Genomic DNA, 11,051 nt, shown 5'->3' on the forward strand with positions numbered 1-11,051 from the left:
AACACAAGACCAGCTAACCCAGAGCAGACCAGAACTAGGGATGTGACAGTAATACAAGGTCTATACAAATAGAAACCAAATAAGACATCTAGAAACTGCGAAAAGGACCCCAAAACTGAAAAAGATACAAGCTCATTCATCAAGTCATTGATGCCTTGCCAAACTGTCTTCCACCGCCGGTTGCCGCGGCCGTCGTTGCGCCGCCAAAACCAGAGTGAAGCATCCATCAGTCCAAGATCAGGAAAGACACCTTATGAATGATTCTATAATTTATCCTAATGGTTAACCAACTATTGAGGAGTTTAGCATGGTTTGTTAGATTTCTGAAAAACATGTCAGATGACTAGCTTTGAGAATATGAAACACAAATAATTGGCACCTCTGTAGAGAGAGGTGATAGAGCGGACGAGCTCGCCTGCTCACTCTACTTGTACGAATGGGACAAAGACACGTTGGTGCATGGATTGAATGCCATCGTAGAATGGGCGGAAAGGTACGTAGAGTCCAACAGTATCACACGGTGACCTCGCCGTCTGATATGAATACGGCTTGACGGTACACTATGCATATGTTCCGTTGGTACAAGGTGCCTCTAGTGGTGCCTAACGATTGGTGGCCGTGCTCGCATGCCCTTGCTGCCGGCGCTGATCAAGGCAGCTATGTTCAGAATGTGAGTTCTGAAGGTCATGCCGGTGGTGGCCGCGCTCCCGCTCATGCGGTTTTGCAGCAGGGGCGTTCACTGCTCCAGGTACGTGCACCTCATGTTTGTCTTCGTTGTCAGCTTGCAGATCTGTCACACAAAAGTATAGATCGGTAATTGCCAGTGCTTGACTGCATGATTCTGTGGACGGAAGAGCTGACGGGGCATCGATGAAAGATGAAACTTACGAAGACGAAACTGAAGTCCAGTCCCGTTTTTGGCGCTGGAGGAAGTAGGAGACCAGGATCCAGAATATGAAAGCTTCGCCCGCGGTGAGGCCTACGCCGAATCCATGACCGACGCTGGGGATGGATCTGGCAGCGGCGTCGATGGTGACAACCGACTACCAAAGCGGCCAAGGATTGGCGACTGATGCATTCAGAAGACACCTGCAGAACCTGTAGGCCTGAGGTTACTGTTGTAATAATTAGTGTTAGTGTTGATCTCCTCTTAGTTGGCCCAACGGTCAACTGGACCCTTGACTCAGTCCTGATCGGGGACACTCAACTCAACTGGGTTGCGGGCCCCTGTCGCGCAGCTCCATATAAGGGAGGTGGGGCCACGAGTGCAGTATGCCAAGAATGGTTCGCACCCCACCTGCCCTGCCTACCAATCGAGGCGGAGCTGACAGCGGCGGGAAGCTCCGCCACCGCCATCTCTCAGCCATCACCGGCCACTACAGCTCTGGCATGTTCTCTGGCTCAAGCTCGTCTGGACCAACAGAGGATAAGTTTCCCGGAAATCCTACCCTACACGATCCCATGGATCTATCAATGGTATCAGCCAGATGGGTGCAGGATTCTTCGGATCAAACCAAACAAAGCCTTCCCCACAAAGCCTTCCCCACAAACCCTAGAACAGAAAAGAAAAGAGTTCACCGGAGAGGGCCTAGTGCTCGCCGGCAAAGTGCGCCGCCGCAAGGCCGCGCCGGTTCCTCTCGATCCGAACGGGCATCGGCAAGCCGAGCTGTTCAGACGAAGAACAACCCTGCAAAGGACAAAGGGGGCACCGCAGCCACGCCGTTCGACGGCGGCGCGCTTCCGCTACGAGAAACGCGTCACCGGCGAAAGGGAGGCGACGGCGCCACAGATCGTCGTCGTCCGTCGAACAAAAGGGGAGCAGAGGAGGGCTTGACCTCGTATCTGTCTCTCTCTGTCTAAAGAACAAAAAAAGAAGAGAAAGGGAAGGGGAAAAGGGCCAGCGCGGCTCGCGCGGCACGGTGGCTTGACGCCCTCGCCGGCGACCGGCGCGGCGTGGTAGCCGAGCGGCCAGAGAGAGCCGCACCTCTCTGTTATCTCTCGCGCGTATAGGAGAACAGAACATGGAGGAAGGGAGGAAAGGCCGGTGGAAAGGGAGAAGAGCTCAGCGCGCCGCGGTAGCATGTGACGCCCTCACCGGCGACCGGCAGCGCCGCCGCTGCGGACGAGAGAGGCGTGCAAAGAGATCGGAGGCGAGGGGGAGAAAGAATGGGTTAGGGTTTCCTCCTCGCTCGACAGGTCGTTTTTGTTCAGCCGATGCGCGCGCTGGACCGTCGGATTCCATCCGACGGCCACGCGGCAATACCTAGCCAGGCAACGGGCCAGGTTGGGCCACAGAGCAGTAGCAGGCCGCTAGACCGAGGCCGCCAGCCGCGAGCGCAGCCGCCCTAGCTGGGACGAGGCCGGCTGTGCTGCAGTTTTTCCTTTTCGTTTTTTTAATAGTTTTCTGTCCAGTTTTTTCTGGCAGATTTACAATAGATTTTCTATGCAAATTTTTCCAACGAAAATTCTGTTTAGAAAATAGAAAAGAAAAAAAAGTAAACAGAAAAAGTTTCTGAAAATAAAAATAGAAAATTTGCAGAAAAAGAAATGTTCATGAATTTTAGAAAGAAAATAATAAAGTTCATGTTTTTTTTTACTTGGTAAAAGAAAAGTTTTTGTAAATAATAAAAGGTTCATGAATTTTATAATCATGTTTTTCCGCTGCGTAAATTATTAATAGTGCTCTTTTACAAAGAAAAATAAAAGTTTAGATAGAATTAAATTTAAGGAGCACATTAGTGATTATTAAAATGAATATGATTATGTTATTTTTATGACCAACGTTGTTAATAACATGATCATGTTTTATTATTGAAACTAAAGGTACATTTATTTCTATTTTTGTCCAATAGTGATATAGTTTTAATTGCATAAACAGTAAAGGCCTATGCGGGCGGGTGCATCTTGAGCATGGGTCAATTTTGCGGCTGGGCCGCATGCACAAAGTACACCTTGTTAGTCAAAGCCTATTCTTTTAGAAGCATATTTTTGATGAATTATTGATCTCTACTCAAATTGAACCAACGAGATATTTGTTTAGAGATTAAAAAAGTAACACAAATGCTTCTTAATAGTATGTTTTTTTATCTAAAGATGATTTAATTATGGTGAGTACAGATGAGTTTTTCCTTGTGTGGGGAAACAACTTTTAATCTTAAAGTTCATAAAGGCTTCCGCTGTTTTAAGTGAAAGAAAAGTTGAGCATTAGTTTGTTCTTACAATTAAATCCATAAAGATGAGAAATTCTCAAAGAAGAGAATTTTAAAATTAATTATGATGTTGTCGTTTAATGATCATAGCTGATGATGACAACATTATTATATGATATTCGCAAATCTTGTTTCTGCCCAATGGTGATCTAGGATTCAAAGTACAAGAATATCGTATGTTTTAATTTTGACCAATGTTAAATTAAAACACAATATTTTTCTTGGAAGAGAGAAATTTTGCAAACAACAGTTGATTTCCATCAACGCTACAGTTAAAGTTTTAGTACTTACTCGGCTGCACTGCTGATGTTAAGAAAGAAAATCGAGCGTCGTTCTGATTTTTTCTCGGTACGATAAAAGAGAAAAGGGAACGAATATGTTCCGAAAATGAGTTATCATTTCTCTCTCTCTAAATTTTTCATGATGTTTCAGTTTGTTATTTTTTCTGATTAAATTGGAACCAACGAGAAAATTTAATCGGAAAAATAAAGTATAAGTGCATGTTTTTAAGTCATTATGACTAAAGGTAATCAACATATTGTCCTTCAATAGTGATTGAAATAAATAAACGCATGTTCAATTTGACCAACGTTGAATTAAATATGTGCGTTATCAGTGGATTGATTGTTAATAATGCATTTGAAGTTTACCGCATGTTGGAAAAGTTTTGGCACTTGTGTCATTCATAACTTTGCATGGCAATGAAAGTTTTTGCGATGAGTCATGTACTACTTCAGTATCACATAAAAGTGAAGAAGTCTGGGGGAGCTTTTAAAGCTATCCAAACAAATCCCATGCATTTCCATAGTGTCATGTTGGACAGTGACTTCGAAAGAGCCAAAGGACAAAATAAAGTTGTATACGAACAAAAGTCAAGATTGCAAGCATAACTTGCAAAAGTGTACCAATATCAAGAACTCTGATGTGTTCTTGAAAGTGCAACAGAATAAAGAACTCTGATGAGTTCTTGAGGGGAATGAGGAAATAGTACTCCCATTGTTCTTGCATGACTTGATCATGTGACCACACCAAGTAATAAAAGACTCCTCGTTCACAAGTGTTACAAATAGTTTCGAAATTATGGCAGCAAAGTAGTTTGTGCCATATTTCGAGGGGGAGAAAGATTAGGAAGATAAGAAATTCTCCTCCAAATTGAATACGATGCATACAATGTATGTTCAAAGTAAGAATGATCTATTAAAGAAGAATATGATCGAAAAGGGAGTACATCGCTCATATCATTGATACCCCAAATCAAATAAACCCAAAGAGAAGCTAGTAAATATACCATCTTTAAAATAGATGGGATAATCTGGGGAGTAAAGTATGTTGAGAACTAAAGCTTGAAGAGAAGTGGGACCATATGTTCACTTTGAATGATTCAAGCACAACAATTGTCTCGGCATTGTATGAACAACAGAAGTTGAGATGACAACAGATGTTCAACACCTATCGTTAACTCTTCAAAAGAAAATAAAGTCACGGGAACTCTTGTTACTCAGGACTCTGTAGTATCAACCGTCTCTTGGTAATGAAAAATAGAAACAACCGCAGATAGAAAATAAAGTGATTCCGCATCTTTTGGTGAAGCCATGAGAGGCGCTCATTCATCGAAATGGCAAGAACCATGGAAGAAGTCATGAGACCTAGAAATTCCTACTCGTTTTGGAGCAAATAATAAGTTCCCAATGGAGCCAAAACAGTAGGCTGTAATGGGTCTACAAGATTAAAATGTGACTCCAGAGGGAATATGAAAAGCCACTAAGCGCGACTTGTGGCAAAAGGTTTATGCAATGAAAAGATAAGTGATAATGAGACATTATATGCAGTCTCATAAAAGGATTATCTTAGAATCACAATGGCATTAGTGGCATACTAATATTTTGGAATTGCATCAGTTGGATGTAGAAACAACATCTCCCAAACGGAGATTTGTATGAGAAAACCCTTACACAACACAACCCAAGGGTTTTGTTGTGAAAAGAAAAGAAAAATATGGGATGCCACATGAAGAAATCCATTTATGGATCAAAGCACGCCACTGAACAGTGGCATCTAAAGATTAAAGAGGATGAAGAGAAGTTTTGGGTTTTAAGGAAGGTCAGGATGGAAAATTGAATATTTGCAAAGTTCAAAGATGGGAAATACTTTTCCCGCCTTCGACGTGTAGATAATGTACTACTTACTAGTAGTGATGTTCAATCTACCGTTGAAGAAAAAGAAGATTATATGTGACATCAAGTCATGATCACAGTAATCTCAGTGAAGGTCTATTCGCTCAAAGAATGGAAATTCACCGGGATAAAAGAAGAGGGGTATTAGGAGTATCGCAAAAAGCATACTTAGAAAAGGATTCTAATGAGATATAGTATGCATGCGAGTAAGCTTACGCCTGTCTTATAGTCAAGGGTAATAGTTTGGGAATATTAAGTATTCCAGGAACCAATATGAGATCGATCAAAAGAAAGAGGTTCCATGTGCTTCAGCTGTTGGAAGCAAAATCAGTGCTATTTGCCCTGACATAGCTCAATTATCCGGAAATTTTTTGGCAGAAGTCCAGTCCAGCAATAGATCACTGGAATGGAGTTAAAGAACGTTTTGCAATCTTACAAAGTATTGTATGCCTCATGCTAAATAAGAAAGGGACAGATACTCTCAAAAGGTTGTGAGTAAAAGAACTAAGTTTTGGCGGGATGTTTAGTGAAGCCCACACTAGTAGCTAAACAGTCGTACCTTTGGAGTTTTATTGTGGAAAATCTCCAAAAGCAAAATAGTTGCGGTGTCATGAGTTGTGTATACCGCAAAGTATAGCATGATATGAGGCTACAGGACAGGCTAAACGGTTAAAGAAAACCTTACCCGGAATTGATGATGATATGCAGCAGCAATATATCATCCAAGTATTTTATCTCCTACATCAACATGTCAGGTGTACTGCCAAACACATTGACAAAGAGTTATATGTTGCGAAGGAGAAAATCCAGAATCATATGATAGCACTAACGGGGTAAGTACCAAACAGATGCTTACATATCCGCTTATCAAAGGCCTACTACCCAACGTGTTAAGAGAACATGCAGTCGACATGGGAATTATGGGAGGTCTATGATTTCTGGATTACTAAAGGGCCCAAAGAAAGGTTAAGGTCTTGTTTCAATACAGAAAGATGCATTATGGCTGTTAATTTGACGGTAGCTGATAACTGTTGAAGGAAATATGCCCTAGAGGCAATAATAAAGTTATTATTTATTTCCTTATATCATGATAAATGTTTATTATTCATGCTAGAATTGTATTAACCGGAAACATAATACATGTGTGAATACATAGACAAACAGATTGTCACTAGTATGCCTCTACTTGACTAGCTCGTTGATCAAAGATGGCTATGTTTCCTAGCCATAGACATGAGTTGTCATTTGATTAACGGGATCACATCATTAGGAGAATGATGTGATTGACATGACCCATTCCGTTAGCTTAGCACACGATCGTTTAGTATATTGCTATTGCTTTCTTCATGACTTATATATGTTCCTATGACTATGAGATTATGCAACTCCCGTTTACCGGAGGAACACTTTGTGTGCTACCAAATGTCACAACGTAACTGGGTGATTATAAAGGAGCTCTACAGGTGTCTCCAAAGGTACATGTTGGGTTGGCGTAATTCGAGATTAGGATTTGTCACTCCGATTGTCGGAGAGGTATCTCTGGGCCCTCTCGGTAATGCACATCACTATAAGCCTTGCAAGCAATGTAGCTAATGAGTTAGTTACGGAATGATGCATTACGTAACGAATAAAGAGACTTGCTGGTAACGAGATTGAACTAGGTATTGAGATACCGATGATCGAATCTCGGGCAAGTAACATACCGATGACAAAGGGAACAACGTATGTTGTTATGCTGTTTGACCGATAAAGATCTTCGTAGAATATGTAGGAGCCAATATGAGCATCCAGGTTCCGCTATTGGTTATTGACCGAGAATAGTACTAGGTCATTGTCGGTGTCAAAACCGGCGGATCTCGGGTAGGGGGTCCCGAACTGTGTGTCTAGGCGGATGGTAACAGGAGACAAGGGACACGATGTTTTACCCAGGTTCGAGCCCTCTCGATGGAGGTAAAACCCTACGTCCTGCTTGATTAATATTGATGATATGGGTAGTACAAGAGTGGATCTACCACGAGATCAAGGAGGCTAAACCCTAAAGCTAGCCTATGGTATGATTGTTGTAATGTATGTTGTCCTGCGGACTAAAGCCCTCCGGTTTATATAGACACCGGAGGAGGCTAGGGTTACACAGAGTCGGTTACAATGGTAGGAGATCTACATATCCGTATCGCCAAGCTTGCCTTCCACGCCAAGGAAAGTCCCATCCGGGCACGGGACGGAGTCTTCAATCTTGTATCTTCGTAGTCTTGGAGTCCGGCGGACGATGATAGTCCGGCTGTCCGGACACCCCCTAGTCCAGGACTCCCTCAGTAGCCCCTGAACCAGGCTTCAATGACGATAAGTCCGGCGCGCATAATGTTCGGCATTGCAAGGCGGGTTCCTCCCTTGAATAATCCAGAGAAGATCATGAACACCAGGATAGTGTCCGGCTCTGCAAAATAAATTCCACATTCCACCGTAGAGAGAATAAAATGTACACAAGTCCAATCTGCTGACGTATTATGCGGCATGACATCACACCGCTACGAAGCCTTTATTTGAATCGTTTATTATACCACCTCAGCACGTTTAGCGAAGCAGTTTCCTTGGCACGTCCTGTCGAAGCAGAGATCGTGTTCCCCATATTCCGGGATTCTCATCAATACGGACGTGGGTAACCCAACCGTGCCATTGATGGTGGCGCTCGGGAGATAAGCGAGTTTTACCAGGCTGGTGGGGGACGCATAGTCTCCGTCCGCCCATATATAAGGGATAAGGATTTACCTTCTCACCTACGCCTTCTTCCTCCTTTGCTTATCCATCTCAGCGCACTCAAGCTCCAACGCCCAAGCTTGCGCATCTCGCCTCGACCCTCTCCGACCATGTCCGGAGCGGGAGGCAAATGGCTGGCCTCCACCGTTAAGGAGGAGCACATCACCAAGCTGCACAGCGCCGGATACCTTTCCGGCGACATTGCGCATCGGCTGCCCGACGAGGGGCAGCTCATCCCCACCCCCGGGCCCCATGAGAGGGTTGTTTTCCTCCCCCACTTCCTCCGCGGACTAGGTTTTCCTCTTCACCCTTTTGTCCGGGGGCTCATGTTTTACTACGGCCTGGATTTCCACGATCTGGCGCCGAACTTCATCCTCAACATCTCGGCGTTCATCGTCGTGTGCGAGGCCTTCCTCTGCATCCGGCCCCACTTCGGCCTGTGGCTCAAGACCTTCAACGTCAAGCCGAAGGTTGTGAAGGGCACGCAAGCGGAATGCGAAGGCGCCATGTTGGGCAAGTTGCCCAACGTCCTTTGGCTCGAAGGGGCCTTCGTGGACTCCGTCAAGGGATGGCAATCGGGGTGGTTCTACATCACCGAGCCACACGAACCCACGTGGGCGGCGGCCCCCGAGTTTAGATCTGGCATCCCCACGCAGCTCACCTCTGGAAAGAGAAGGGCTTGTTGTGGGGCAATCCGAAGGAGCTGACGGGACTCCGAGCCGGTATCCAGAAGCTAGTGAGCAATAAGCTCAGGCTCGTCGACGTGGTCCAAGTCATGCTCATCCGCCGTATTCTCCCATGCCAAGAACGGGCATTCAATCTGTGGGAGTTCAATCCGGAACAGCACCATGTCACGCCCAATATGCGACCCTATCCAAAAGGACTCGAAGGTCCCACCAAGGATAGACCCGCATATTGAGACGCTTTTGCAACGTGGATATCATTACATCAACATTACATAATAGATGGGAATACATACATAAGGCATACAATGCCACATGAATACAACATCGCAATACAACAGAGCACCATCCGACTATGGATGAAACACAAACAGAAACTCAAACGACATCCACCCTACTAGCCCAGGCTGCCGACCTGGAACCTATCCCCTGATTGAAGAAGAAGCATAAGAAGAACTCCAAAACAAGCAAACATCGCTCTCGCGTCATGATCATCGCATAACCTGTACCTGCAACTGTTGTTGTAGTAATCTGTGAGCCACGAGGACTCAGCAATCCCATTACCATGGGTATCAAGACTAGCAAAGATTAATGGGAAAGGAAGGGGTAAAGTGGTGAGGTTGCAGCAGCGACTAAGCATGGTATGGTGGCTAACATACGCAAATGAGAGCGAGAAGAGAAACAAAGGAACGGTCGACAACTAGCAATGATCAAGAGGTGATCCTGAACACCTACTTACGTCAAACATAACCCAGAAACCGTTTTCACTTCCCGGACTCCGCCGAGAAGAGACCATCACGGCTACACACGCGATTGATGCGTTTTAATTCGGATCTGGTGTCAAGTTATCTACAACCGGACATTAACAAATTCCCATCTGCCACATAACCGTGGGCACGGCTCTCGAAAGTTTATACCCTGCAGGGGTGTCCCAACTTAGCCCATGACAAGCTCTTGCGATCAACGAAGGAATAGACCTTCTCCCAGGAAGACCCGATCAGTCTTGGAATCCCGGTTTACATGACATTTCGACAATGGTAAAACAAGACCAGCAAAGCCGCCCGATGTGCCGACAATCCCGATAGGAGCTGCACATATCTCGTTCTCAGGGCAACACTGGATAGGTCAGCCTACGAGTAAAACCAGCCCTCGAGTTGCCCCGAGGTGGCCCCGCAGTCTGCCCGGTTCGGACCAACACTTAGACAAGCACTGGCCCGGGGGGGGCTAAAATAAAGATGACCCTTGGGTTGGCCGACGCAAGGGAAGGGTATAGGTGGTGGTGAGGCAAATGGTAAAACCAAGGTTGGGCCTTGCTGGACAAGTTTTATTCAAAGCGAACTGTTAGGGGGGTCCCATAAATCACCCGACCGCGTTAGGAACGCAAAATCCAGGAACATAACACCGGTATGACGGAAACTAGGGCGGCAAGAGTGGAACAAAACACCAGGCATAAGGCCGAGCCTTCCACCCTTTACCAAGTATATAGATGCATTAATAATATAAGAGATATTGTGATATCCCAACATAACCCTGTCCACCATGGAGAAATCTTCAACTTCACCTGCAGCTAGCAACGCTATAAGAGGGGCTGAGCAAAGCGGTAACATAGCCAAACAACAGTTCGCTAGGAAGGGTGTCAAAGGTTAGAGGTTCATGGAAATTTGGGAGGCTTGAAGAGCAAATGATAGGTAACGCAACATAGCGATAGAACGAAGCAACTAGCATAACAATGATAGTAATGAGATCCAAGGTGACAATCATCTTGCCTGAAATCCTGCAAGGAAGAAGAATGAGTCCATGAAGAAGACGAACGGATGAAGCCGAACCAACCGTAGACGAACGAATCCTCACGATCGCAACGAAACAGGAACTAACAAGAAGAAGCACATAACATAGGTAAACACCACACATGAACAAGGCATGATGCACAACAAGCATGATGCATGACCAAGCTACATGAAGCTACTCATGGCAACAGATGATGCAAACAAGAACAACACATCAAGGCAAGTTTAAATGAGGCCGGGAACAACATATAACAATTCCGGTAAGTCCTCATATGTAAATTCCGAAATGGGTCCAGAACTGAATAAACCTTATGTTCAAGTTGTTAAACAGCAATTTAAGATGCACCAAGATGATCTACACGAAATTCTAGTCAAGTTACATATAAAGTTCATTAGATTTGGAGCTACGGCCTAGAAGGTATGGGCAAAACAAGTTAAACATGG

General features: G+C 44.8%; 1 long non-coding RNA gene across 1 annotated transcript; it reads right to left on the bottom strand.

Annotated features, from left to right (window-relative positions):
- Window positions 1-460: 460 nt before the first annotated feature.
- On the bottom strand, window positions 461-2,162 carry LOC123065324 (uncharacterized). Its single transcript, XR_006430959.1, has 2 exons — window positions 889-2,162; window positions 461-790 (listed from the first exon to the last, which is right to left on the bottom strand). It is a non-coding gene; the product is annotated as an uncharacterized lncRNA (long non-coding RNA).
- Between the last annotated feature and the right edge of the window lie 8,889 nt (window positions 2,163-11,051).

Source organism: Triticum aestivum, chromosome 3B (assembly GCF_018294505.1).
Source record: "Triticum aestivum cultivar Chinese Spring chromosome 3B, IWGSC CS RefSeq v2.1, whole genome shotgun sequence".
NCBI lineage: Eukaryota > Viridiplantae > Streptophyta > Magnoliopsida > Poales > Poaceae > Triticum > Triticum aestivum.